At 27.9% G+C, this 24,094-nt stretch overlaps 3 long non-coding RNA genes across 3 annotated transcripts; all 3 read left to right on the forward strand.

The window, feature by feature from the left end:
- The first annotated feature begins 402 nt into the window (after positions 1–402).
- On the forward strand, positions 403–878 carry LOC126550487 (uncharacterized). The gene is made up of 3 exons (XR_007604602.1): positions 403–496; positions 558–608; positions 666–878. It is a non-coding gene; the product is annotated as an uncharacterized LOC126550487 (long non-coding RNA).
- A 9,181-nt stretch (positions 879–10,059) lies between these two features.
- LOC126550489 (uncharacterized) lies at positions 10,060–10,570 on the forward strand. Its single transcript, XR_007604604.1, has 3 exons — positions 10,060–10,178; positions 10,294–10,379; positions 10,454–10,570. It is a non-coding gene; the product is annotated as an uncharacterized LOC126550489 (long non-coding RNA).
- Positions 10,571–12,841: 2,271 nt separating this feature from the next.
- Positions 12,842–13,680, forward strand: LOC126550488 (uncharacterized). The gene is made up of 3 exons (XR_007604603.1): positions 12,842–13,008; positions 13,063–13,337; positions 13,555–13,680. It is a non-coding gene; the product is annotated as an uncharacterized LOC126550488 (long non-coding RNA).
- The last annotated feature ends 10,414 nt before the right edge of the window (positions 13,681–24,094 follow it).

Below are 24,094 nucleotides of genomic sequence, written 5' to 3' on the forward strand. Positions count from 1 at the left end.
ATATTTAGAAAAGAATACAATTAAACCAATTATTGTATTTTTGAATGGAAGTACGGACAAAGAAATAATGGAACGATTAGGTCTAGGAAATTATCCAATGTTAGAAATAAGTAGTTATGATGTAATGAATAATCATTTTTTTTATTTACAACTCAAAAACATAAGAACAAAACAAGTAATTGTTTCAGAAGAAATAGGGCACGTCGAAAAAAAAGGAAGGTAACTAAATTTAACAGAAACACATAATCAAATATATAATAAAAATCATGCGATAACATACGCGCACAACCCTTGTACCGACGTGACCATAACTAAATGTTTATTCGATAAATTGTTTCGTGTATGTAAACGTAATTTAAAAATCGTTAAACCGCTCGTAATACAGAAAATTAATCAAATCGCGTCATACTTAAAAACAAATACCAAGGTTGAAACTAAAACGCTTGAAAATATGACAAATCTCGTGAAAAGCATTAACATTTTTATTGCAACACATGTAAATGACTACAATTTCACAAGTCAGTCTTATACCAATATTAATATATTATATTTTATAGGGATACGAGAAACCTTTTTCACCGCCATCATTTTACACTATATTTAATGAGGTAATATAACAAAACCTACTTTATAAAAAACAAATATTTTAATATTTCATGTTTTAGGAAATTCTTTCTGATATCTCCCCTCAATCACAGACAAGCTGTACAGACGAAAACGATGGACCATACGGACCACAGTATAACATTACCAACTCACTACCCAAAAGACGACACACTGTTTAATGTACTTTTGTGTAAAATAAAAACAAGTCAGTTATTTTTTAGTATATGAAGTATTCTATTTTTATTTGAATACTACGTTTGAAGAATTAATTAAAGTTACTTGTAAAGAATGTAGTTTAGATTTATTATGTTTAGATTGTAGGTTAAGAAAAAGAAATTTCTATAGTAAGTACCATCTTGGAAAAAGCTCAAGATGGTTTAAGTTTATTAATAATAAGTTTATTGGTAGACCGCAATGGTTAATCGAGGATATAACCAAATACTCGAGCTTCGATATTGAATTTTTCTTACGTGAAATCTTCGAAGAAGCCTATCAATTACATTGCGACGATGGGCATACCAATGGAAACTCCATCTAATAGATAATAGTTTAGTTTGTAATTATTATATATTTAAAATAAATCATAATAATTGGTTAGATAAAATATTAAATAAGTGTTTTTATCGTAACTCCTCCATAGGAAAAAACTATTGGGAGGAGTTATTATATAAGATTTATATTCATAGGTTAAATAATGTAAATAATTTTAATATTAGCTTAAGTAATATTATATTTAATTTAAATTTAAAATTAGGTAAAAAGTAAGAAAATAAGAAAAAATTAGAATTAGTAAAAACGAAAAAAATTAGATGTTTAATTTTAGATGTATTAAATATTGAATATAATTATAAGATATTAGAATATATGAACAAAAAAAAATCTTTCCATGAAAAAAATGATGAGTAGGAGTCATGGTGAAAAACGTATAGTACAATCACATCTTTAGGTGAGTAATATAAATCATATATAAAATGTGTTACAAATTAAATAATACGTCGTTGGGTTTTACGAGACTATTGGTTCGAGAAACACTACATGTATAAGTATTCTATTGTTAGCGGAAATGCCCTGTCCCAACCGGTCTATTCTCGACATGCGCAGGTCAGTTTCAGGAATTTTATCGATACCCAAAATAGTTAAAAATCTATAGTGATATACCTAATTGTCATACTCATATACACTTGCTCCGTTAACCGTCGATGTACGTTCAGTCTGTTGAACAGATGTGTTGCCAGGTCTGGTGATTTATCACCAGATATGGTGATTTTTGATGCAACTTGGTGACTGGTGAAAAACTTTTGAAAATTATGTAAAATCTGGTGATTTTAGCCCATTAATGGTTTTATATATTTTATCGTTTTTTAGCGTTGATTTTTTTTTAAAATTATACCACATTTTACACCATCCCTGAATAATATACCTACTATGACAAAATGACCAATGTAAATCAAAGGTGGGCGGGTGACGGGGGATGGCCCGCCCGCTAAAGGTGCCTCTGTTATCAACACTCATAATCGAATGTTTTGAAAGTGCTATCAGTGGTTTTATTTATCGTCGTTATAAATTTATAATATCATTTCCCCCCAAAACATTGTAAACAAATAAAGCAATGGACAATAGCAGCTAGTCAAACGTCAAACTGTCAAAGTTCACTATAGTTCGCCATCAGACGACAAATCCCAATCTCCACATTTGGTATTTCGTGTCACTATTAAGTATTTATTAAGTTAAAATGTTTTATTCTTCATACAATTACTTTATATGTATTTATTAATTTTAGGATGTCTGAATCCGATGGGTATAATACAGAAGAAGAGAAAAGGAGAAATTTGACAAAAAAGAGAAAACTAAATTATGATCACAAGTACAATACATTATGGGAAAATGAATACACATGGATATGTTCAAGTACAAAAGGCCCACGTTTTTTCAAATGTAAAGCTTGTCGAAGTGACTACAAAGGAGGTATTGCATCTGTCAAAAAACACGAATCTACGTCAAAACATGAAAAAAGTATGTCCTGTTCAAAATTACCTTCCGTCCGTGATCTGGCAAGTACTAAAAATCATTTAGTTGCAAAAAAAAAAAATAGAAATCGCTGAAATTAAAATAGCTTCATTTATAGCCGAACATAATATTTCTATTAATTCAGTTGATCATTTGGTTACAATGTTATTGTCCTTAAAACTTAATGAAGATTCTTCAAAAATAACGTGCAATCGTACAAAATCAACGGCTATAATTAATAATGTTATCGGTTTAACTGACTTTGATAACATTCTTAATGAAATGAAAACGAATAAATTTTCGTTAATGGTGGATGAATCCACTGATATTAGTTCCATTAAACATATTGCCCTAGTTGTAAGAATGAACATTGATTGGAATATAAAAGACAAATTTTTAAACCTAATGCCTTTATCTGATGCCACTTCCAAAAATATGTATTTTGTTATTAAAAACTTTTTTATTGAGCACCAAATACCATATCAAACAAATATGATTGGTTTTGCATCCGATGGAGCCAATTCCATGATGGGATTAAATAATTCGTTGAAAACATTACTTCAAAAAGATATACCAAAATTGTTCGTAATGAAGTGTGTGTGCCATTCATTAGCTCTGTGTGCAAATTATGCATGTACAAAACTTCCTGTTGAAGTAGAGACGTTAATCAGGGATATCTACATTTTTATGCACCAGAGTTATAAAAGGCAAACTGAATTTGAGGAATTCCAAATATTTTATGATTTAAAACCAAATAAGTTGTTACAACCATCACAGACTCGTTGGCTATCAGTCAATGCTGCTGTAAAACGTGTTATAGAGCAGTTTGAAGCATTAAAAGCATACTTTACCCTACAAAATTTTGAAAACGATAAGTTGGCTACCCATGCTTGTAAAAATATTTATAAATGTTTACACAATCCAATTTATAAACTGTTATTTTGAATTTCTTGAATATATATTACCTGTTATAACTGATTTGAATGCTGAATTTCAATCAGAAAAACCGAAAGTATATCTTTTATACTCACGTATGGCTGAAACGTACAAATTCATCCTGAGCTGTTACATAAGAGACAATATTTTAAAATCTATTGACATAAGTGAACTACAATACAGAAATCCTGTTAATTTTAAACCAAATGAGGACATTTATTTTGGACCTAAAGTAGCTGCAGCTTTATCCAATAATGTTTTAAATACCATCGATAAAATATTTTTTCAAACCAAATGTCTTGAATTTTACATTGAGTTGGCCAAACAAATATTTACAAGATTCCCATTTAACAGCAATGAAATGAAGATTTTAAAAGGAATGTCATTTCTTGACCCTAAAAATGTTGGTAACGTCGAATCATTAGGACCTATAGCACAGCATTTCAATAATTTAATACCTGATGTCAACAGTTTGGATAGAGAATGGCGATTGTTTAACACGTTGACTACCATGAGAGTACTAGGGTACTCTCATTATTTTTACTCGTGTGTACTGTGCATATTTTTAGGTTTTTCCCTCTTGTACCAAACCAATATTTCATTAACATTTAATGATACAAAAAATCGTCTTATATAAAATATGACTGAATTTACATATATTTTATGATTATGAAATTATTTAGGCGTGAGAACTCGAGTCTTCACACGGTACACAAGTGATATAATTGAGTGTTCAAATTTTTGTGAGTCCCCGAGTTCCCTCATAAAATTTTTATTTATTTTTAAGAAAATATAACCATCTGATGAAAAATTATTATTTTAATCTCCTTTGATAAGAATATTATCATATGATTATTGTTTTATCTAATTAATATAATATTAATTAATTTGGAGGGAAATCTAATAATTATTATCATTGATTATGGAACAGATATGAATATGATATAAGTTTGTATATTTATTGTTAATTTAGTAAATTTGATTCTAAATATTTGATCTTCATTTTATTATAACTCTACACAAAATATAATGGACTTAGATAATATTTTAGAAGCTTTAGACGAGTCTTTTGAATATGATTCTGGCAGTGATTATAAACCTACTAGTTCTGACCAAAGTTCAGACAGTTCAGATTCTGATATTCCTAGTGTAAATGATACTTCCCAAAGTAGTTTTTCTAATACCACTACTGAAAATTCTCAACAGTGGAATAATGTTACTAGTATGTATATGATATAAATTATAAATATTATACTTAGGTATAAGATATTTAGTTATAATTTTTATATCAGCATTCAATCAAAGTCATTTTGTATTTGAGGAAAACAGATCTTTGTTATGTGACTTAGGACCAGATTGTAAGCCTATAGATGTTTATAATTTATTTCTTAATGATGATATATTGGATACTATTGTTGTTGAAACAAATAGACAGGCATTAAGGTATAAAAATACATGGACAAATACTAATTCTATGGAAGTGAAACAATTTTTAGGAATTGTTATGTATACAGGACTTGTATCCTATCCTAAAATATCAGACTATTGGAGTAGGCAAAAATTTTTTCATAATACTTTCATCTCTAAAATTATGCCCAGAAATAGATTTCAAGAGTTGCTGAGATTTTTTCATGTAGCTGATAATGATTCAATAATTGAAGGTGATAGATTGGGTAAAATTCAACCTCTAGTTTGTAAATTAGTTAGTATTTTTAAAAAAATTAAGGTACCTGGAGAAAATATTGTGATTGATGAAACCATGATTCCATTTAGAGGCAGACTAATATTTAAACAGTACATACCAAATAAAACTTCTAAATATGGTGTTAAATTATTTAAAATATGTGATAACATAGGTTACACATATGATTGTATTATTTATAGTGGTAAAAATACAACCCCAACATGTTCTGAAATAACTACTGCTACTAAAGTAGTTTTACAACTTATGAATGATTACCTATATAAAGGAAGGACATTAATTATTGACAATTATTATACTAGTTTAAATCTTGCCCATATATTACTAAGTAAAGATACTCATATGGTTGGTACCCTAAGAAAAAATGCAAAAGGATTTCCAAAAGATATAACAAATGCAAAAATTAAAAAAGGTGAAATTAAAGGTAAAGAAGATGATAAAGGTGTAGTGGTGAGCATTTGGAAAGATAAAAGGGATGTTAGAATGGTGTCAACTAAACATGGTATAGAAATGATTAGTACTGGAAAGACAAGTAGAAATGGTGTTGTAATAAAAAAGCCAGAGGCTATAATTTTTTATAATAAGAACAAACAAGGGATTGATGTGTCAGATCAAATGACAAGTTATTTTACACCTCTTAGAAAAACCATTAGATGGTACCACAAAGTGGCATTTCAACTTTTATTGGGTACAGCTGTGGTAAATTCATTATTAATTTATAAAGAATTAACTGGAAATAAAATTCAGATCTCAAATTTTAGACAGCAAATTATAGAAGAGTTAGTCAAATCACAAGATTTTAATTTAGTTTCACCATCTTCTAGAAAACATAAATTTATTGAAACAGATGAAAAATTAGGACAAGGCAATAAAAAGAAAAGGCGTAGGTGTGTCAAGTGCTATGAAAAACTGGTCAGTGAAAAAGGAAGAGCAGTTGCACAAAAAACTTGTAAAACTACCACATTATATTGCAATTCTTGTGAAAAAAATCCAGCCTTTTGTTTAGAATGTTTCCAAGCTTCTCATAAGTAATTAATTTTAATGTTTTGATTTGTATATTTTATATACTTAATATTATATTTGTCATTTTCAGTTTATTACATTTTTTTAAAAAATAACAGGATGTTCATAATTATTAAAGGATTTAATATTTTATTTTTGTTTATTTTATCTTTTAGATTTATTGTAAAATGTTTAATGATTTTGTTATATTTTTTAAATTGTTAATTTTGCTGTTCAATTATATTTTAACATTAACAAAAGTATGAATTATATATAAATTATACACAATTGAGATATTTTAAAAAATAATTTAGTATCTTGATTTTTGAGAGAGCTCCAGTGCTCCCACGGCCAATAGAGGTTAAAAACATGTATTATTAGATAATTATATACTTTTGGTACAAATATAAACAAATAGATGGCGCTAATGATGAATAAAATAAAAATTTTATTGAGATAATTCGAGTATACTCATGGTACAGAATGAATGATTCAGTGAGAAAACTTGAGTACTCTCATGGTACTATAGGACAATTTTTAAAAATAATGCTTGGTAGTCAACGTGTTAAATCAAGAGAATTAGCAGTTCCTTATAGTAAAAGTCAAGATATAAATAACTTTTGGAAAACAAACTTAAGTGTTACAAAAGGTGATGATGAGTTGTTATTTCCTATGTTAAATGAATTCTTTTCATATTTATTTGTACTACCGCATAGTAGTGCGTGTGTGGAAAGAGTTTTTAGTTGTATAAGTTTAAATAAAACTAAAACTAGAAATAGATTGTCTACAAAAACATTGTCTGGTTTATTACACTCTAAACAGTTGATAACAAGTCATGGTAATAATTGTTTTGACTATGATATAACTGATGACATGTTAAAAAAGCTCAATAATTCAATGTATACCTAAGTAATTCTATTATATATTATATAATATATAATTCTTAAATTATATTTGTTATTTATACCTGTTTAATGTTAAGAACCTATGCGAGTTGCAAAATATTATTTCTTAAAGACTGTTTAATTTTTTATGTTATTTTATTAAAAAAATATATATTTGTTATTTATACCTGTTTAATATTAAGAACCTATACTATATAATACCTATGCGAGTTGCAAAATATTATTTCTTTAAGACTGTTTAATTTTTAATGTTATTTTATTAAAAAAATATATATTTGTTATTTATACCTGTTTAATATTAAGAACCTATACTATATAATACCTATGCGAGTTGCAAAATATTATTTCTTAAAGACTGTTTAATTTTTAATGTTAACTACCTACACAATAATATGTGAGTTGCAGATGTTAGGTATTTTATTAAAACAAAAAAGATTTGTTTATACCTGTTTTAACATTTTATTATTCATATACAAGACTATAAGACTATGTATATAAGACTTGTTAATGTTTATATTATACTATACGCTATATTATATCAATTACAAAATGTTGTTTCAATAAAAATAAAAGATATTTATTTGGTATATTTTGTGTCATTCTTTTAAAACTAATATTTCAATTTTCAACCTTTATTAGATCTATTATATATTTATATATTGTTATTTGTTCGACTTTATGCAGTCTAGTAACTTAGTATCAGTTGATTGGAAGTTCAAAAAAAAAAAAAAAAAAAATGGTGAATTTAGAACGATTTTTTGGTTATCTGATGATTTTTCCGTATCATATCGATGGTGATAACTGGTGATTTATGAAAGGAGTATCTGGTAATAATACAATATTTGACCTGGCAACACTGGTCTGTTCAAGACAATCATATCGTACATAGTATCTCCGCGTTTCGTCGCCTTTATTTTTTCGTTTTTACTTAAAACATTTACAACATGTTTAAATGCGAATAAGTGCCCATCGGTTTTTAACGCGAAGCGTAATTTGTCGACTCATCAAAAAACACATATCGGTATACGTTTCCCGTGCACTTTTTGCCCAACGACATTTAAATACAAGTCAGATCTTAATAGACACCAAAAAAAATCTTCATGGTACGTATTTATATGATATTGTTTTTCATCATTTATGATATTAATTTATAATAATTTTTTCAAGGTATCATTAACGTGCCTGCACATCGTCAACCCACCGTACGTGAAGATATACAGATAGCACCACAAATAACTGTTCCAGATATACCGGCTGGTGGTTCAAACATGTTATCTGATGACGATATTTGTATGCTTGCAAACACATTTTTAGATATTAATTAGGTTTTTTTTGTTTACATATATATATATATATATCTTATTAGAGCCCCAGTGGGACGAACCACCATCATTTATCGTGAATTAGTACCACCGACTCTGACAGGAGAGGAAAGCATTTTGAGGGCACTTCAGACCCTAGCGTATAGAGTATCATCAGAATTCTATGAGGCAAACCCCAGTATAAACTGAGAGTCATGGAGATGCTATGCTTATAAGTGTATGAGAAAACGAATGATAAGAAGAAGTCGTATTCACATTTCAGAATAACTGAATAATTTGATTATATATATATATATATATAAAAGGGGGATAATTGTATTATTATATTATTACATTATTATTATTTTTTTCTTTATTTTTATTTTTATTTTATTTAATATATTTTCGTATAGATGTAGTAAACCCAATGCACCTGCATTGTGTTGTACTATATTATATTATATTAGGTTATATTATTAAATTATGTAGAAAATGTGTATTAATTTAAGTAATACACCTGCATTGTAAGCAATAGCAATAGGCCAGAGATCAGAAAAACATGCTCTTTCCGTCGATTGATTAACTCAGCGGAAACACCTGGTGATACTTACGTAGGGCAAAGATCACCGGAGATACGTGTTTTCCGCAAATAGTAAGTTTTAGCCACAATCAGCGGAAACAACATGATAGATTCCATAATTATGTAAATCAGCATGATAATATAATACCACTCTAAAATAGATTTAATTAAAATGATTAAAATGATTAATAATATTAGTCCCCTGTACGTCATTGAGGACTCATATAAATATGAGTAGAGGACTTAGTATTATTCAGAAGGTAGTTAACTCCAGAGTAAGACTATTGCTCGTCGTGGACTTTGTCACAGCCACATCGCCGCGAGTTTACGGTCAATCCCCAGTACTTGTAATCTTACATAGCAGTAAGCTATTTTAACTTTGTTTTATGTCATTTATTTATTATTTTATTGTTCAAACTTAATAAAACATTGATTTTATTCCAATTAAAACAACAAGTGTTTTAATTTACAAACATCTATCTTTCTCATAAACAACTCAAGTTCAACCAAGGAACGTGCTACGTCGTTTAAATAATAATTAGTACGTAGTCGCAGTGTCCTGCACAGCGATCACTACAACCGTTACAAAATTACGAAACTCGAGGGCAGGCCATTATACCTACCCCGAAACGAAGAGGTCAGACCAATGAGCGACCGTGAAATAGTCAAAGCCATGAAAGAGATACACCGGGTATTCGCGAAGAAACCAGAACTGCGTGACACATGCCTTGCGCAATTTAAACTAAGCATAAAATCCAAAAGCGACAATTTAAACTCCGCGTTTATACGAAATTATTTACGTAAGGATAATATCCAATGCGTGATCGTGCAATTTGGGGGATCAAGCAATAAACAAATATTAGATAAACTAAACATTAATGAATACAGTATGTTAAACATCATATGTTACGATACCACTAACACACAACATTTTTATGTACAGTTAGAAAATTTGCGTACCAGAGTACGTATTTGTGAAATCGAACTGGGCTATTATGAGAAAAGGGGGAGACTACTAAACCTAGTCGAAACACACAATTAATATGTAAAAAGAAACATAAGGTCACGTACGCGCATGACCCATGCACGGACGTAAAATATACGAAATGCATTTTCGATTTCTTAATAAGGTTCTATAGGTACGAAAATTTAATAAAACGTTGCTAAAGATAAGAACTTAGATATATTTATAATAATCGGAATAAATATTTTTAATACTATCGATTATTTTGTTTTGTTTTATGTCCGATTCAGTCTGATTATTATCCAGATAATCACCGGATGCTATCTAGTGGTGTCCCAAGTACGTTTTTCCGACAACCGATTTACACCAAAATCTGGTATATATTATGAAAACTTAGGACCAATTAAAATCATTACTAATAGTTACTAATACTCAGCATACTATATACAGGACTTAACATCTCACTTCTCTACCAAACTTTTGGCTGGAACCTAAAAATTATGGCTGGCATCTTCTCCAACCTCACTCAGTTCTTCATGCACAAACAACATAAGAACAATTACAAAGAAAACAAAAAAAATACCATAGAACAAAAAAAAGACTTGCAACTACAACACCAACAGAACCAAGATGTCTGGATAAAAACCAAGGATAACATACCTAAGGAAACAACTGAATGTAAAATTCAATGGTCTCAAGCTTCCAATATTAGGAAAATATCTATATTTAACTATTTTAAACAAAATTATTTAACCAATTTTATTTATATTATATAACTATTTTAAACAAAACTATTTAACCAATTTTATTACATAACTATTTTAATCAAACTATTTATCCACTTTCAATTTATATAAATATCTTTATAACAAATAAAAATTCTTATAATTGAGGACATAATATAAAAAAACTAGGGTGGATGTAAATATGTAATGATATTCATAATATTACGAATATCATCATTTCAATTATGTTAATCATAACACACCTATTATTAATATCTAAACGCTGTATTTAATACAATATCCAAAAATATTCATAATATCAAAATATATATCTGACCATAACACATCTTTGTACCTTTAACCTTGATAATAAACGACAATAACATAACAAATCTGTCAACAAGTACCAAGAGTCAATACTATAAGTAGAGCCCTCTTTACATGATACAGCCAGTGGCCAGTCTGCTAATATCATTCTAGCCTGTCATATACCTTTTACACCGACTTATTGAGTTGATCGCTATACTCTCCATTCACGGATCATTGCTGCTTGGTTGACGGAAATTGTTACTGTTATAATTTCTTACAAATTAAAAACATCAAGTGTTATTAATTGATTTTATTATATACCTCTTGATTTCAAAAGATCTTTGTAACCTACCATCAATCAACCAACTTCGATACAGTTAAGGTAAGAAATTATATTAATACATCTGATAAATAATAAAATATCAGATTATTATAAATAAATATATTCACGACATGCAGACTCAGGCATCCTAGTTGATTTAAATAATCTTAATAAATCCATACACTCACGACCTCTATTAATCGTAATAATACATGGGATTTAATAAAAAAATAAGATATAAAATTGAGAACGTCGACACTCTTGATTTTATCACTTATAGTTCATTAAAAAAATACTTAACTATTGACATCCCAGCTAACATATTATTATAAGGTGAAGTTTCATCAATAGCAACGCGCAAGCTTATTTTTGATTCATTACAAAATATTTAACTGCCTTTTTTTTAATGTAGGTTATACATTTTAATAAATAATAGTATTTAAATAGTAAAATAGTTTTAATACTTTAAAGCTATAATACCTTTTTATTTGAACATGGAAATACCACGTTTTGTTTTGACATTAAATGTGGCAATACCACGTTATGCATTGAACATCGGTTTTTAAATCGATTTTATTCACAAAAATAATCGGTATAATTTAATTCTGACTACAAAATCAAATTTTTTGCATTTTTTTCCATAAGAATCGATGTTTAACTCGATTTTCGAAATTTTAGCAATTAAAATCGGTGTATCGGTATTTACAGTCAGCCGTTTGGAAATTTTTTTGGGTATTTTAGTAATACCTTTTTCCTACGGGAGCCGTTTGGGAGTTGACCTGTTCGTAAAACCTTTTTCGACGGGAGCCATTTGGGAATAAGCAAACAATGGACGGGAGCCGTTTGGGAATAAGCAAACAATGAACGGGAGCCGTTTGGGATGCGCCGAAAATAATATATTTAATATGGGTTTAAGTTTATGTTGTAAGTTAAATATAAACATAAATAATTTTCATAATAAATTAAAAATACAGCTGATAAGTACTTAAATTTAGTTTTCTCTTTTCCATAAACTTTATTATTGTCTAATTCTGATACAAAACATCTTTATTAAAAACTAAATTGAACACCTCCCATGGAGATCGGTGTATGTTACAATTTTTCAAAAACCGTTTTATTACATTAATTGATAAAGCTCGAGTGTTGCCAACAGATTGTTGTACATAATGTATGAATAAACGTACGTTAAGAATTCAGAAAGTTTATTTCAAGAAAGATTTTTTGTATGTGAAGTTGTTGACGTTTTTTGAAATCGGTGTATGTTACATCTGATAACATAATCAGTATATATTAGTCAATACGTTAAAACTTGAATATTACAACTCACATGTACACGTTTTTCGTTTCAAATTTTCAACAATAAATTTTCAAATATGGAGAAAGCAAAAACGGTAACACAATGCACACCCGAGTCAACAGTTGTTTATAAATGCTCGTATGAATGTAAAAAATTGATTGTGAATCGTATTGTTATGACTCGTAAACAGTTTGCGTCTTTGCGTTATAAACAACAAGCAGATTATTTGTTGAGCAGAATTTCCTTGATCAGTATTCAGCGGCGTAGAAAGGAAAAATAAGAAATTCCTGATAGCAGTCGTAAACAATGTTCAATCAAATATACAGTGCCGGGCGAAGAGAATTTGCTACAGGTTTGTAAACAGTCATTTATGCGTTTACTTCCCTAATCGAATAGTTGGTTACAGAATTTAATTGAGCACACAAAAAAGGGTAAGATATCTTTTATAAGTAACATCGGAAAGAATCCAAATTTACATGTACATAAAATAAAGTACTAAGAAGAAACGCGAAACTCTATTATATTACACGTGATGCAATTCCCAAAAGAAGAATCACATTATACTTGTAATAAAAATAATAAAAAATTTATTCTGTAAGTTCTGTTTGCTCAAATAGGTATTGAACATGTTATTGCTACTCTTCCTATACCAAAAGTTGAAACAGTTGAAGATAATGCAAGGTATTTATTTTTCTTTGACATAGATATAAAGGAAGCATAAACTGAACATGCTAACCTTTTTATAATGTAAAAATTATTATGTTTTATCACATTTTCATGCTTAAATAGAACAGCAAATTACTTATTTTATTAATTTTTACTTATATTTTTATTGGAATTTTATTTTTTGTTTATTATATTAACATGTTGTAAAAGTCATACCTAATAAATATTTAAGGAATAATACAATTTTCTTTGGAGACGCCGACACCTTTGATCGGGCCGCCGATGACTCTGGTGGGCATGACCAAGTCATCTCCTCTCATCAGTGCATGAGCACCCTTCAAAGCAATAAGTGCATGAGCGCCTCTCGATCAGACACAAGTGCAGAAGCCCCTAAAACTACCCAAGACACACTCACAAGATCCTGCGAGCGACAACTGAGCCGTTTCTTTTTTTCTTAAAACGAAATTAATCAGTGTAAAATAATTCTTTTCGTCCTTATCACGTCAACTGCATGTTCAAACAGCTACGAATAAGGTAAGGTGCATGCGCATCTATATTTATATAGTTATATAATTTTGTAGGTATTACATTTTATTTATTAAATTTATTATAATTTAATAATTTAATAAATCAACAAATATTTTACTAACTGTATACTTGACCGTTCTCAAACTACGACCTCAAGAGCCCTCCGACGATCAGGAGGAAGGTAATCGCGCAAATTTTTTAAATAATAACTCATAAGTTAAAACAACTTCTAATGACTAACTTCTTATATGAATACGGCATTCGTTCAAGGCGTATGTCCCTTGTGTTTGCCGGTGATTTATTTAAACTAATATTCCCCAATATGTTCTTATCCTCCATTTATAATTAATTGTTTCTTTTATTTTTCTTTCTACGTTATTACAGTAAATAAATACTCAAAAAACGATTTGGTGAGACAGCGTTTTCGTTTTGCAGTAGTTAATAATGTCAGAAAAAAAATCCCGACTTCATCTACAAAAAACACACAATCGTCGTCTGGGTTCAAGCCTAAAGAATAACTACTAAAAGTCTATGTTGATATGCGAACAGAAACTTTGCTGAAAACGCTCGAATGAAAGATGGTCTATCACCGTTGGACAAACATACACCGAAACCGCAGTTTCCGCTATTTAGAACAAAACAAAACTTGAGTCAAATGAAAGATTGTGTAATGATGTGCGCTTAGCCATCATATATCTTAAATTTTAAATGTATAATAAATAATATTCAATAAAATACAATAATATGTATAATAATTGGAATAATAACATATGTATAATAATTATAATAATTGATAGCTTTAAATGTAAGATAAAACTCACACATATGAACATATACACACGCACACACTCTTGTCTGTATAAGAATTAGAGATATAAGGAGACTATTAGTCGCCGACAGGGCCGTGTGTGTTGTTGCCGTCTTTTTGTATTAGGATTCATTATATAACAAGTAATTATTTAGAAATATATAATAGTCCCCGATTAACTTACCACCGTTTTCTCAATCATTACAATTGGAAAAAGAAATGATACCAATAAAAAAAAATGTGCATCAATCATCTTGCGAAAAATAAATGAACAAAAAAATAATTTTAAATTCATGTCATGAGTTTGATGTAAGGGCACATCACAAAAAAATTGGGGTACATGGAATGATATATATATAATACTGATGTATGGGGGTGCATATGTAGATTAGGAAGGGAGGAGCTCTTGAAATGTTTAGACAAACTTGTGAATACTTGAGAAATGCTAAATACGGTAAGGGTCAAAAGTATTTACGTATAAAGCCAGTTAAACTAGTTAACTCGGCTGAATTTCCGTTAGTAGTCAAAATTGAATTCAAGACTACCACATATGTCGTTAAAGTCAGAAATATAGAACTCACTTGGTTAATAAAAGTAGCATTTATACCGACTCTGACCAGATTGGTTGTTTTAAAAAACAGGCAGAGGGATTTCATGCATTACGTAAAATTCCGGTAATTCAAACAGAACATATGCAATTAATTATTCTTACAGATGTCGTGTTTTTAAATAAATTTCAAACAAAAACCCATTTCTCCGCAAAACACTAATTTAATCGCTTATGTAAATACAAAATGTGTATACATCGAAAATGTTTTTAAATCAACGATAACCGCATTATATAATGACTTATTATAGGTAAAAGCCATTGCTTTTTAATTGAACGACAATTATTACAGCAAAGATTTACATAAGCCTCTAACAATCTTCCAGAGTTCGCATATATTATGGACGAAGGGCCTGGATTCATGGCCATCAAGCCCGGTGAAATAATTTATTTAATTAAATGCAAAAGAGTTAGTATCGATGTATCTAAAAAAGACTTGTTATAATGAATTACCAGTGTTGTATAACAACCAGACATTCTTCATGGCTCCAAAAACACATATGTTGCAAAAATGTGATATCCACCTGCATTCAATTTAGATAGTAATTGGTATGGATTTTTCCCTAATGTCTAGGAAATAAAGATGTCACCAAAATTGAAACCAAATAAAGCATGGACATGGACATACAACAATTTAGATTTTCTTATGAATTCTGGCTTATATACAAAAGATACAATTAAAACTTTCCAACAACATATAATACACCCCAAGAAGTGGACGGCGTCAAAAACAATATATAGTTAGACAGTCCATAGGTATATAAGTTCAACATTCCTCGATTAGAAAAACATAATAGAAATTTTATAAATTCTACAAAAGTCCAGGAAAACATCTATTCAGTTGAGAGTATGAGTGACGATGTTATTGATAGTATACTTGCCAAAAGTTTAAAAAATACAAAAGAAATGGCAACAAACCTTGGTAATTATAAATAATTTAAAATACTATAGTTATTTTTTTTTTAATGTTTGCTAATTTTTTTTTATTTTAAGGTATATAAATATATGAAGATTTTTTGTTAAGACCTCAGTATTTATCAAATTTAGTTCTTCAAAATGTAAATGAAGATTTAGATGAACTTATGGATGAAAATATATCATCATCTGTTAGCATGACAGCTTCAATAGTTAATGACGAGGTTAATGACATTTCAGAAGATACATTTAAGGATTTAAATAATATATCAGAATTTGGTGATTTTGGTAGTGCTTTAAATTTAAAAGATTTTTCAATATCTGACAAATTCTTAAACACTTTATATTTAAATCAAAAAAAAAATTTAGGCAGCAATAATATTAATTCTCAAACAGAGTTTGTTAATGAATCATTAGATGAAGATTCAATGACAGTAGTGAAAAAGTCTAGCCTTTGCTGGCTGTTTGATAATAAAAATAAAAAAGTAAGCAATGAGCGGCTACAAAGGTTTATAAATAATAAGCCTGGTAAAAACTACAATACAAACAAAAGGAATAAGCAAAAAGTACCCTCACACAAAGATAAATCTAAATCCATTTACAAAAAACAAAAGACTAAAGTATTGTTTCAAGATTCAGAAGACTCTAATGGAGAGTTAAAATTATGTGTTAATGGACCAGATAATAATGATGTTGTTTTGTTGGATTCAAAAGAGTTACAAGTTACTAACACCGAAGAAGAATATAAAAAACCGGAATGGAATGACATTAAACCAGGAGTTTATTTATTAGTAAGATTTATGGGATACAATAAAAACCTCGTAGAGAAGAAACAAAATTTCAGTATGTTTGTTGTGATTCAAGTAGAAACTGATGAAGATGAAGGTATCATACAAGTTCAAGGCATGGCAAATGAAAAAACAAACAAACATTTCTCTATGAACGAAAATGACACTTCGTGTTAGTATGGATATGGTTTTAACAGTTCTTCCCGAACCCATACAAGACAATAGAAAATTATTATATGTCTTTCCCATAAATATTGATGTATATGAAAAATAATATTAATTAAAAACAAAAAATAATTTTTACATACATAATTTTATTATATATTTTGTTTTAATTAATTTATTATGTATATTATTAATGTGTAGGTACCGAGGTAGGTAGGTAGGTACTTTATTGTAATGTTATATTAAAAATTATTTTAATTATTTTAAAATATAGGTTTAACTGAGGGTATACATTTTATAAAATAATAAATTTATATAGGTACCTATATAATGTGTGTGTGTATTCAAATACTTTTTTATGTAGGTATTGAATATGTTTTTAAATATTATGAGCCTCAAAGTATTTTCAAAAGTAGGTATTTTAAATAATTTTTTTGAATTAAATACTAATTTATTATGAATAATTTTGGTTTTGTTTTTGAACATTTTATTATTGTATTGCCTACTCTAAGAATAGATTTATTTGGTGTTAAGTGATAGCCAAAGACAGCCAGACATGTGAAACCTAAAAATATTTAAATTTTATTGGTAATCATAGCTAATCAATGGTAATCAAAGGTAATCATTGGTATTCATAGGTAATCGGTAATCTGGTGCACACAAAAGTTAACAGTGGTTTACCCCTCGCATTTGGCTATAATACAGTAGGTATGCCCTAATCGAACATAAAGAGATGCAATTGATTTTATATTTTGGTGTAACAATTGTACAGGTCAAAATAAGAATTGGATTCTATTTACAGCATTAGTTTGTATTTTAAATTCCTATCATAATTCTGTAGAAAGTGTAACTATAAAATATTTAACAAAAGGTCACACTCATATGTCTGCTGATGGAGTACATGGAAATATAGAAACAAAAATAAGGTAAGTTAGAAATATTTACGATTATGATGACCTAAAAAATACAATTAAAGCTAGCAGGCAGAATTTAGATATAATTGATCAAAAAAATTTCAGACAATGGATAAGTAAAAAGAGCTATAAACATTAAATCTGATCCACTTAAAAATTTTTAACTAGGTAATATAGTATGGCTAAATTTAAAAGAGGTTTTGTTACAATGTTTTATTCAACTGACTTTGATAATGAAATTCTTCAGGAACTGGACTTTTTACAAAAAAAATTCACAAAAAACATCACCAGTTTATGAGCCAGACATAATAATACAAAACAGAGGAATACCTCCAACTAAAAAAAAATATAATTAAAAAATTAGTCCCATTGATGCCAGCTAATAGAGAACTATTTTGGACTGAACTTCCAGTCTTGTTGACTTCAACTGACTTGGTTGAAAATATTGATTTGTCTGATACTTTCATTAATGAATGTTATTAATAATTAGTAATTTTTAAAATGTTTTAGGTAGTTACTAGTTTGATATACAGACATTATAATTATATAAATATTTGGTATTTTATATTTTTATGATTATGAGTTATTTATTGTTTATACTAAATTAAAAAATTGAAAGCTGTATTTTTTAATATTTAAATAAGTTTATAATATGTTCATGATATTTTTAATGAAAATAGGTTGTTGTTTAAATTTGCAAAGACTGCCAAAATGTAACATTGTCAATTTATTAATTAATTGTGATACTTTTAAAATGTTTCAGTTATAAATAAAGACTGCTTATTATAACAATATGTTAACATAATATTTGTTATGGCTATTTACTTTAATAATATAAACTCATATTAAACAATTAAATTATCACTTATAATTTAATATTAGAGATTTATTCAGATTTAATATCATTTATTTATATTTTGAAAACCAAAATTAAAACACAGTAAAAGCCATTGCTGTGTTTTTAATTTTATCATACTATTTAATTCTCTACCATTATCAAAATCAAAACAAAGTAGCTGTCCTTAACTCCTAATTGACAAACAGAAAATGACAAACTATTGATATCAAAAAATGTAGAAAATGGTCCCAATTCATTTATAAGTGAGGTTTCAGGTTTAAATTTTGTGAGATAGATAGCGGCTTTTTGGTATTTACTGATATTGCTCTCCTATAAAATTTTGTCAAACGTAGTTACTGTGTTATGTTTTTGGGTAGCCGTACTGTAGAGACTACGTTAGTATGAGATATTGAATTATAGAAAAAAGTATGGAAAGAGACTCCAAATTCGCGACAGCTGCTTGAGTTTCGGTAAACATATTTTATGTCTGCGACTGTTCTGCCGGTTCTATGTTCCAAGGAGTTTATGTGATCAAAATAGTAAATGACAAAATTAAAAAAATAGATTTCAATAACGAATTGAAAGTAGAAATGATATTGATATGATTTTTAGGAACTATAATGCTATTACGGTGTATATAATGGAAAAAGAGATCATACTGAAATTGACCAACGACAGCATAAGAGCGATAAATTCTAAGAGATCAAGATAGAAATCGAGAAAAAGCAGATATTTCAGTTATAAAAAAAATTAAGCAATTATATCAAATTAAGAGTTACAGATTTCAAAATATTATACAAAAAAAGTAATATAAAACACAAAGCTACATATAGTTTTAATTGTTACATTTTATTAATAGTTAACTATTTTTGTAGTATGTATACTATATTTAATTGCTGGTCACGTCACATCATGATTGGTCATTTAATTTAAATTTTTTCTAATATTATTATTTAAAATATTAAGATATGAATCAATTTTATCAGACATAATTTAATCATGGTAATAAATATTTGCAAAATATTATGAACGTTACTCAATTACCTTCTCTAAATTAATATTTTAGTTAATTTTCTAAAATGTATTATAGCTTGTCATTTTTTCTTATTATTAGCACAGAAAAATTTCCCAACAAACATAATTGAATATGAAATATGACAAAACTCTTTGAATACTTATTATACAGCAAAGTTATGTATACAAATTATTAACAACAAATGCTATATTAATGTATATATTTCAAATTATGTATAAATACAAATTATATTCTATTATAAGACTAACTTTCATAAGTTTAGAGGAAATAAAGACACATCAAAAATGGCTCAAAAATTGTATATTTATACAGTCAACTTTAAGCTTAGAGAACGCAATGTCATGCCAGGGGCTTAAAAACATTAACTGTCCACATACGTGAATCATATTTTGAGCTATATGTTTGTCATAATAAGAATACAATTAAAAGTAGCAGATGTTATGTTAAAATATTGTATATAAATAACAGTGAAGTATAGAATCAAGTGGTAATATTGTATAAAAATACATAATAATATGTCTCATACATATTATGTTATCAGTACCTCACCTGTAAGTTCTCATCAAACACAATTATGTCAATTGATCATTTTCAATCAAATTTTGATTACATATTTAATAATTCATTTTTTTATTAGATGCCAATAATAATTCATAATTAAACCTTTTTTAAGTAATATAATTTATTTTCATCATTACTAAACAATTGTAAAATATTAAATTAATTTAAATCTATTTCATAGTCAATTGCAAATATTTCCAAATTATATCATTCACGAAAAAATTAAAACATTAAATAGTTTAGTACTATACTTTATTTGTATTATATTCAATGAAAAGAGAAGTCTATAAATAAATAGACATTTTAGTAGTAATTTATATCTTTAATCTCAACTATACACTAAAGAAAGACATTTAACTTATGTTTTCCATTTTTAAAGATTTAATGCAAGTCTACAAACAATAATAAAAGTATTGATTCATTTTATGTAAATATAAGTCAATGATTAATGTTAAACTAAATGTATTAATTATTATGTTTTGTTTTAAACATTTATTATCTTTTATTCTGAAGTATAATATTGTTTTCTACTTAAATAAATGAACATAGTTTTGTTTCAAAACATGATGCAATAAAAAAAAACAATACAATAAAATTCAATCACTCAAAATGCGGTCCAACAATTTTACTATTTTTAAGGGTCAATAAGTCTAAAGGAATGTTGTATAAAACATTGTAGCATTAATTATATTATAATAATTTGTAGTTACTAATTAGTATACAATTAACACGCAATGTTTAATACACTTTTGTATAATATTCTGTATATTCTGTAACTTGTAAATATTGTACAAAAAAACATTTTTAAGCTGCATTACTTTTAATACGTTTTTGTTTAAATAATTAATGTTATTTTTGATTCAGATAAATCTAACTCAATCTGGGATATACTCCCATTCACTAACCATGCTAAATATATTCCACAAATATGCTAATTTGCATACATCTTCAAAGAAACTTATTACACCCAGGTGTAATATGGAGAATGTATTAGGACCCTCAAAAACAATTGGCTGCAATATTTAATGATATCAGAAAGGACTATATATCACAAAAGCAAACGGGAAAATTTACTAAAAGACAAAGTAGCTCCACAGATGATAGGGGAACCACCAATGACCTAGACGATTCCTCAGATGACAATGGCTCAACCAACGGAGATGATCCAGACAACAAAAACAAGGGAGAAGAGGAAGCCGATGAACAACCGAAAACCTTCATCGCCAATTTGTAATGATATCTACATCATTACGCTTACACAGCTTCATGATTTAATATCATCATAATACTATTAAAATATATGTCATTACTAAAAAAAACCACAATAAATAATCTGTACCCATGTACCCATTATATTATAATTATACTTGCCACACACTGTCTTCACTGGCCACTTGGCCAGCGTTAACTTTATATTCTCATTTTTGGTCTTTAACTCTTGTTGTGAATTATTAAAGTGATTTTTATTCAAATGAAAATTGTATTTACATTATTTCAAAAATACTAACGTCATCATAACTCATGCTTCAAAATCCATCATCATTCAAGTCAAGCAACACCATCCAGATAAGAAATTATAGTTACACATATTCACATATCCTCAGCAGTAAAATCATCATCAATGATAAATTAACAAAGACACGCAGACTCAGATGTTTCACAAATCATTTCATCCTACGTTTATAAATCTATACTCATGATACTAAATCGAAACTGATACTAAATTGTGCGTAGCTGTATTTGATTTACAGAAAGTATTAATATCACCTCAAAGTGAAGTTAGTAGTTTCTATTAGAAGAGAAAATTTGCCAGCTATAACTTTACTATTTTTGACATAGGGAAAAAACATGGATATTGTTTTATTTGGACTGAAACAGATGCAAATAGAGGTTCTAACGAGATATCTACATGTTTATTGAAGTTTATGAAAATTATGAAGGAAAGAGGTGTTGAAGAGTTCAGTTTTTTGTCTGACAACTGTGCAGGGCAAAATCGAAACAGATACATTCACGCTATGTGGGAGTATGCAGCTTTTACACTTAAAGTCAAAATCAAACATACATTTTTAGAAAAAAGACATACACAAAACGAAGGCGATAGCATGCATGCAACCATTGAATGCTCTAAAAAACATACAACAATTTACATTCCATCCCAATGGATTACGTTAGTAAGACGTGCCAAAATATCTGGGAAACCTTATGAGGTGTTTGAATTATCATATGAAGACTTTTTAGATTTTAAACCCTTGGTAGAAAATTCACAATTATCAACTGATAATAAAGTAATTGAATGGAATAGTGTGAAAGAAATAACTACATCATATAAAACACCAAACAATGGTGCAATTGTACAATTTAAATAGTACAAGTACAGTTACCATGAGCATGTTGGCTAAAAAAAAAAGAGGAAGGTTTCAAGAGCGATGTATACCGTTAAGAGCTTATAAAGAAAAATTACCAGTTGATAAATTGAAAATCGATGATTTATTATCATTGTGTAACAAAGGCCTTATACCATCTTGTTATCATGACTTTTATAGATCCTTGGCTTCAAAATAATTTATGTTATAATATAATATTAAAATAATATAATGTCACTGCTTAATAATAATACTATTATATTGTTTTATTTCCAATATTATTTTTAATTAATGATAATGTTATAAAGTGTTGTTTTTTTTTAATATTTATTTTATCAGTTGTTGTTTTATTTAAATAAAAATGTGTAATAACAATGTTATAAATAATAACAATAATAATGTTTATGTTTATTTATTATTTTTTAATACTTAATTATGTTTATTAATAATAATAATGACATAATGAGTTGTCAGCATATTGATATTATTATTAAAAAAGTTTTACAAAAGAAAAAGGTTATAATTTGACTTCCTTTTATATTTATATTTATTTTTCTACCGAAAATATGTAGTCGTAACTTGACTTACGTTTAAATTAATATTTTTTTTTCAAACGAAAATAGTTGTAACTCAGATATTTTTTAGATAAGTCCATTTTATTATGGTTAAAAAAGAGAGTTACCTGAAAATGAAATTAGTGGATTTTAAGATCCGAATGATTAAAAAAATATTTTTAAAATCTATAATTTTTGAAATCTAAAATTAGAATATATTTTCGAATGTTTATATTATTTTTCCTGAACATTTGTGAAAAGTGAGTTACGACACTCTTCTTTGGGGGCGTCGTTATACAAACTGCTTTACAATAACTATTAAGCACATTTTTGCAGAGGAACCAAGAGCAAACAGTTTACTAGAAACCGTTTTGTCGATAATTTTAAGTCAAAACTGTTAACTATTAACCAAAATGTTTGGTCCTATCACTAAACGACCATTTCAAGTTTTTTACCGTTTCTGGTAGGTACCTTTGATAATGCAATAATTGGATCATTTTACATTAGATAAAAGAGACAAAATAAATATATTAAGTACCAATTTGCAAATTTGCATTTTCCGATGTGTTTAGTTGTTAACGTGAAACGTCATGTAGAGTTGTTCTTATATAGTATACTACTTTATATTATGTTTATAATACCTACAACAAATATCTTATATAATAAATATAGGTATAAAGTGTTTACAAAAATGT

The sequence above is a fragment of the Aphis gossypii genome, chromosome 2, assembly GCF_020184175.1.
Source record: "Aphis gossypii isolate Hap1 chromosome 2, ASM2018417v2, whole genome shotgun sequence".
Taxonomy (NCBI): Eukaryota; Metazoa; Arthropoda; class Insecta; order Hemiptera; family Aphididae; genus Aphis; species Aphis gossypii.